This window comes from Ruditapes philippinarum, unplaced genomic scaffold (assembly GCF_026571515.1).
Source record: "Ruditapes philippinarum isolate M1 unplaced genomic scaffold, ASM2657151v2 ctg175_1_1_1_1, whole genome shotgun sequence".
NCBI classification, from domain to species: Eukaryota; Metazoa; Mollusca; class Bivalvia; order Venerida; family Veneridae; genus Ruditapes; species Ruditapes philippinarum.
The window spans coordinates 192,406-198,570 of NW_026863915.1; positions in this window are offsets into that span (position 1 = coordinate 192,406).

Genomic DNA, 6,165 nt, shown 5'->3' on the forward strand with positions numbered 1-6,165 from the left:
GGGTATTGCAACATATTTTCAGTTCTTTTTGGTAATTTACGTGGATTATATGGAATTGTAAACATCGTTTGCAATGTGTTAATTACTTTCTTTGTTCAAATCATATTTTTTTATTTTTAAATACATTTTCAAAAACAGCAATATCAAAATTTGGTTATAAAGACTTATGAAATGTTATATGGCCGTGCATGAAATGTTGTTATATAACCATCATCTGGTGACTTGGGTTTTATACTTAAAGCTATAACCTGTCAAAATCATAATGAATTATAATGTATCCTCATATACATAATTTCCGTGTAACGCCAAAATAATAAAAAAAAATTACGTGAACGTTTGTTCAGAAAACGGAATTATTAAAAACAAGCAATTATCATAGTATGGTAAGCAATCCATAAGTCCCCTACCGTTAGAACCCTAGAAAAATTCTGAAGGGCGATTGGCCATTCACTAATGTTTCAAATTTTCTCTATTTTAAGTGAATTCGTTGGAAAAGTTCTTTAAAAGTGAGCATAGGAAACAGTTCTTATGAACAGTCAGACATACGGACTGAAGGACACTCTAAAGTTATTTTTTTAAACATCCCTGTTACCAAATAAAACATTGTTAAAAGCTTAATTCTTCAAGAGATGATAACTCTTGAAATAAAGATGCAATACTTATGAACATTGTCATACATGATGTGAGTGTAACAGGAACAATTAGTAATGTAAGTGTTGTTAATGAATGTTTATTTTGAATTTGAAGTAAATCCATGGAGAAACAAGAAAGTTAAAAACAATGAATAAGAAAAATTCAATGTTTACGGAGGAGATAGTTCTGGAAATATGGATGCTAGATTTATAAACCTTGTCATATAATTATGATGTGGGAGTTTGAAGTAAATCCTATGAGTAATGAAGAAGTTGGAGTAAAATATACAAATTTCTTAAAAAAAATAAAAATTCAAGGGGGACATAATTCTGGAAATAGTCTTGCTATATTATTGAACCGTCTCACAAATTATTTGAGTGATAATAAGAAACATATATATGAAGTTTGTTGTAGATATAAGAAATACAGAAGTTGTTAAAAAACATTTTTCATGAAAATTCTTAGTTCAAGGGAGGTAATTCTGATATTTCTTTTGTGCTTGATTGTAAACCTTGTCACATATGGTGTTGTTGGTGACCAGAAACTTATATTTGAAGTGTGAAGTGAATACATTAAGAAATAAAGAACTTATAGTGAAACAGCCTAAAAACTAGAATCAGAAATCTTGTCGAGGTTGCCGACGTTTGGCAAGAAAGACAGCTCTCAATATGCTCCCTATAGTCAAGATTAAAATGATGTGTATAATTTCCATACTGCAAATTATACATATTTTAAGTTTCATAAAAATTTTAAGCTCTTTTTGACTAATCACAAATATTGTTATATTTGCCATGTTTTAAGACTATTTGTTGCCATGGCAACCATTTTTGTCAAAATTAGAAAAAAAGAAAAAAGACATGCATAATCTCCAGTCTGCAATCTACCCATATTTCAAGTTTCATAAAAATATATTCAATACTTTTTTTAATTATCACTTGATCCAATTTATGTGTTAAATTTGCCATATTTTCAGTCTATTGTTTTTTTAGTGATAGCTACCAGAATTTTCAATATAGGCAGAAAAGAAAAAGACATGCATAATCTCCAGACCGCCATCTACCCATATTTCAAGTTTTATTCAAATATTTCCAGTACTTTTGCGTTATCACTGGATCCAGTTTATGTGTAAAATTTGCCATATTTTTAGTCTATTTGTTGCCATAGCAACCAGAAATTTCAACATAGGTAGAAAAGAAAAAGACGTGGATAATCTCCATACTGCCATCTATCCATATATCAAGTTTCATAAAAATATTTTTAGTACTTTTTGCGTTATCGCGGGATCCAGTTTTGTGGACGGACGGAATGACGGACTGACAGACGGATGTGCCACTTAAATGGACTAAGGGGCCATTTCTTTTGTTATTTTCTTTTGTTTAATAAAGGGCAATGGCCCCTTATTCTTTTGTTACAGAATGAACTCTATTGTTCTCTTTTGTTCTGTTTACAGTTACATGGCCCCTTCTTCTCTTAAATAGCTCGGACAGACAGACGGACGGAGGGTAAACCTAAAGTAATCTCCGGTAAACCCGTAGGGGACTTATAAGAGCGAAATTGCTGAAAATTATTTCTGTAAATATCATACACACTTCAATAACTGTTTACATGTTTACAAAACTTATAATACATATAATACTAGAATAAGTGGTTCAAATTATATATTGTTTTATAAGATTTTGTTAATAATTTTTTGTTTCAAATTTAGTGGTACAATTTAAATTTTAGTTTATTTTATCAACACATTTGTTACTTTAAGTATTATCCATTTAACTCAGCATGTCATACTTGCTCTGAGTAAAGATTTAAAACATAATGGCAACCATTAAATAGGTTAGTGTTTATTAAGTCAGCATTCCATTAAATTAGTTGCAAGAATGTGTCGCACCAGACAAATGTAGTTTCCTTATTCTGACAACAGCTACAGTCTTTAGACCGATACTAAATTTGTCGATACTAAATCTGTCACTGGGCTGTGCCAGGCCAGAGCGACGAAATTTCCCTTAATGTTAATTAACAAACACTACGCTATTCTTAACAAGGCACATTTTGCCTCAGAAAATAAATATTCTCTAGAAAAGTGAAGCATTTGTTAAATAATGTTTTGATATTATGGTTCAAGACCATATTAGATGTTTAACAAGTGAAAATAGCACTGAACCTGTAGAAATGTGTTATTAAAAGGTAGCAAATTGTAAACAAAGTAGTATTTTGACTTCCATACTAATATTAATTCACTTTAATTATAGCAATTCCCAACATAACAAACTCAGCATTAGAGAAATTACGTATATGGCAAAAGGTTTAATTTTTGGAAACTGTAACACAAGAACTAAAATAAAAAGTTTGGAAAAATAAAATAAAACTGATAAAATTTCTAAAGCGTAATAGGCCTTTACTAAAAAAATATTTAACAATTCTTGTTATTCTTAAATTGCAGAAAAAGATTTATACATGTACTGTATATCTAAATAAATGAAATTATTTCAATGATCTTTGTAACATAAAAGTTTATTCAAAGGAATACTGAAATATTTGACAGTGGTCTTGGTGCAATTGTTCTTTGATATTCAAATTCTAATTGTACAAAACAGATACCAGATATCTTTGTGATGCAAACTTTTTCTATTATGTTTCCATTTAGCCAGGAACCAGAATGTAATTCGATGCAATTGCAAGTAATTATGGTATGGGGATTTTTTTGCTGCTGTTAATCACAAATTTAATCCACGTCTGTCCCAATACAGCCAGGTATCAGGTGTGAAATCATTATACATGTATCGAACTATGGAAGAGCTGTAAGATCTTTTGTCATTCAGAACATCCCACTGATAATCATCTGGAGTTTGATGAATAAAATTTAAAGCCAAACAGTTGCATTTGTCCTCATTGTAGGTTTATTTTAGCTGATATTCTGAAATACAGGAAAGCAAGAAGTCATAATTATAAGATCATGACTGTAGTAAGATTTCCCTATTCTAACTGTATATTAATATGTTATGTGTTTTGAATAACCTGAATTTTATGCCCCCACTTTAAGGGGGGGGGATTTAGATTTACCCTTGTCCGTTTGTCCGTTCTCATTTTTGTCGCACGTAGCTCAAAAAGTATTTGACCGAGAGTCATGAAACCTTACAGGAATGTTGATCAGCATGTGAAGTTATGCACCTGGGTATTTTCGTGTGTATATATTTAGCATCTTAGAGTTATTGCCCCTGACTTAGTAAAAATTTGCAATTTTCAACTTGTGTCACATGAAGCTCGGAAAGTATTTGACATAGGGTCATGAAACTTTACAGAAATGTTGATCAGCATATGTAGTTGTGTACCTTGGATTTTGTTTGTGGATTTATCCAGTATTTGTAGAGTTATTGCCTTTGACTTAGTAAAAACCGTTTCATTATGTTGTGTTATTTGTTCCTTGAAAGGCTGAGTTAGAATCAATCAACTTTACAGCAATAATGTTCAACATGAGTTTGAAGCAATGTACCTGGGATTTTTGCATGTTGACTTTTTTCAGCTTTGTTAGAGTTATTGCCCTTGACTTATTATAAATTTGCAATTTTCAACTTGTTCATGCATAGCTCAAAAAGTATTTGACCTGTAGGCCTGAAAGTTTACAAGAATGTTGGTCAGCATGTGTATTTATGCACCTTGGGATTCGCTTGTGGATATATTCAGTATTTGTAAAGTTCTTTCCCTTTACTTAGTAAAAGATTTTTAGTTTTCAACTTGTGGCACATGAAACCAAACAAATATTTGACATAGAGTCATAAGATTTACAAAACAGCGGAGTGTAGGGGCATTCGTGTCCTATGGACACATTTCTAGCTTCCTGTCAATTTTAAAGCTAACCAATCCAAATGACTTTAATAGACTTGTCAGTCACTCAGTCTGGACGGAACCATTCACCATATTACGGCAACATTTTAAGATATTCATGTATATGCCGGCTGATCGTGGTCTGCATTGGTCACATGGGTATAGAATATGTTACCGTCAGGAGGCTTAGAGTTAAGGAACCGGACCAGAGAATATTTAAGTAGATACACTGACCTCTTGTATTGCAAATGAAAAAAATATTGTTATCCAAATAAAAACTGCAAACACATCATATAGAATTTGTGATTTGCGACTGATTATAAAATAAATTATCACGTAAAAAGCGGCACAGAAGTGCAATAAAGCCTTTTTATATAAAAAAGGATATTACACAAGTGTAATAACACTTTGACGTGACGTCATTTGCGCTATATATAAACATAGCATAAAAGCGCGCTAATATTAACGTTACACTTTAGCACCGTGTATATCCAGTAACGCAGGAATGTGCAAATAACATAGAAATTGTGCAAAAGTAACGCAGAATTGTGCAATTTAGTGGCTAAAACGAGCACCGCAATTAGTAAATGGACCAATATTTTTATTGTACATCAAATTAAAAGAAATTTGTTAGCGCATACGGTTGCTGGGACATTATACTTTAAACCTCAGCAAAAATATTTTCATGAAAATGTTTATTTTTCAAGATCATTCGTGAAAATGACGACCCGACTAGCGTATTGATGGCTATTTTTAGTTTCGTCGATATCTTAAAATACAATAACGTACATATTACTTCCGGTGTACCTGAGACATTTTCCAATCTACTTGAATCATAATTATTACCCTTAATTTTGCACGAAAAACGAAATTGAGACCATTTTTACGAAGTAACGCCAAATTCGTGAATGGAGCACTAAAGTAACGGCGGTTATCTCACTAAAAGTAGTTAAATCCTATTTTACCAGCTTCCATCTATTGTTATACGACACTGTTAGTTTGACAAATGTTCTAGGAATACAGAATACGAAAAAATAATATTTTAAATGTGTTATATGCACATATTTATTTGACGAAACACAAAAGTCACCTTCAAAACGGTAATCAGGTTGTCTTTCTCACGAATGATCTAACAAATTAAACATATTCCTGAAAGAAATTGTAATGCTGGTTAAAGTATGAAGTCGTAGCAGCCGTATGCGCAAATTCATTTCAGAATAAAATATTTTTGTTTGTTCTCGTACTTACTGTGTTATTATATTTGGCTATAGCGTTAACCATGGATTAAGGTCAAGGTTAGTGTGGTCTACTATAAGGTCTTGTCCCAAGGGGTGTTGTGGCCAAGTATGAAGACAATACACCAAGAAATAAAAAAGTTATGATCCATGTACTCGTACAAGTTTGCGGACGGCAACTACAACGCCGCCTCGACTATAACAATACCTCTACTTTTTTCAAAACAGTCGAGCTAAAAAGGAGCATTATTCTGTCAAAATGCTTGAAAGAGTTACCTCCTTCTGTCTACAGATGGTGAATAAATGTGCAAAGTAACAAAGCCATATGTCAATGGACTTTGAAAATATTTGATGTGGTACTGGAATTTTTTATTATATAAAGTTTATTTTTTTGAATTTAAATAAAATCTTATAATTCAATTAGAAAAATCTATTTCAATACTTAGGTTGTGTAAAATGAAATAATATATATAAAAAA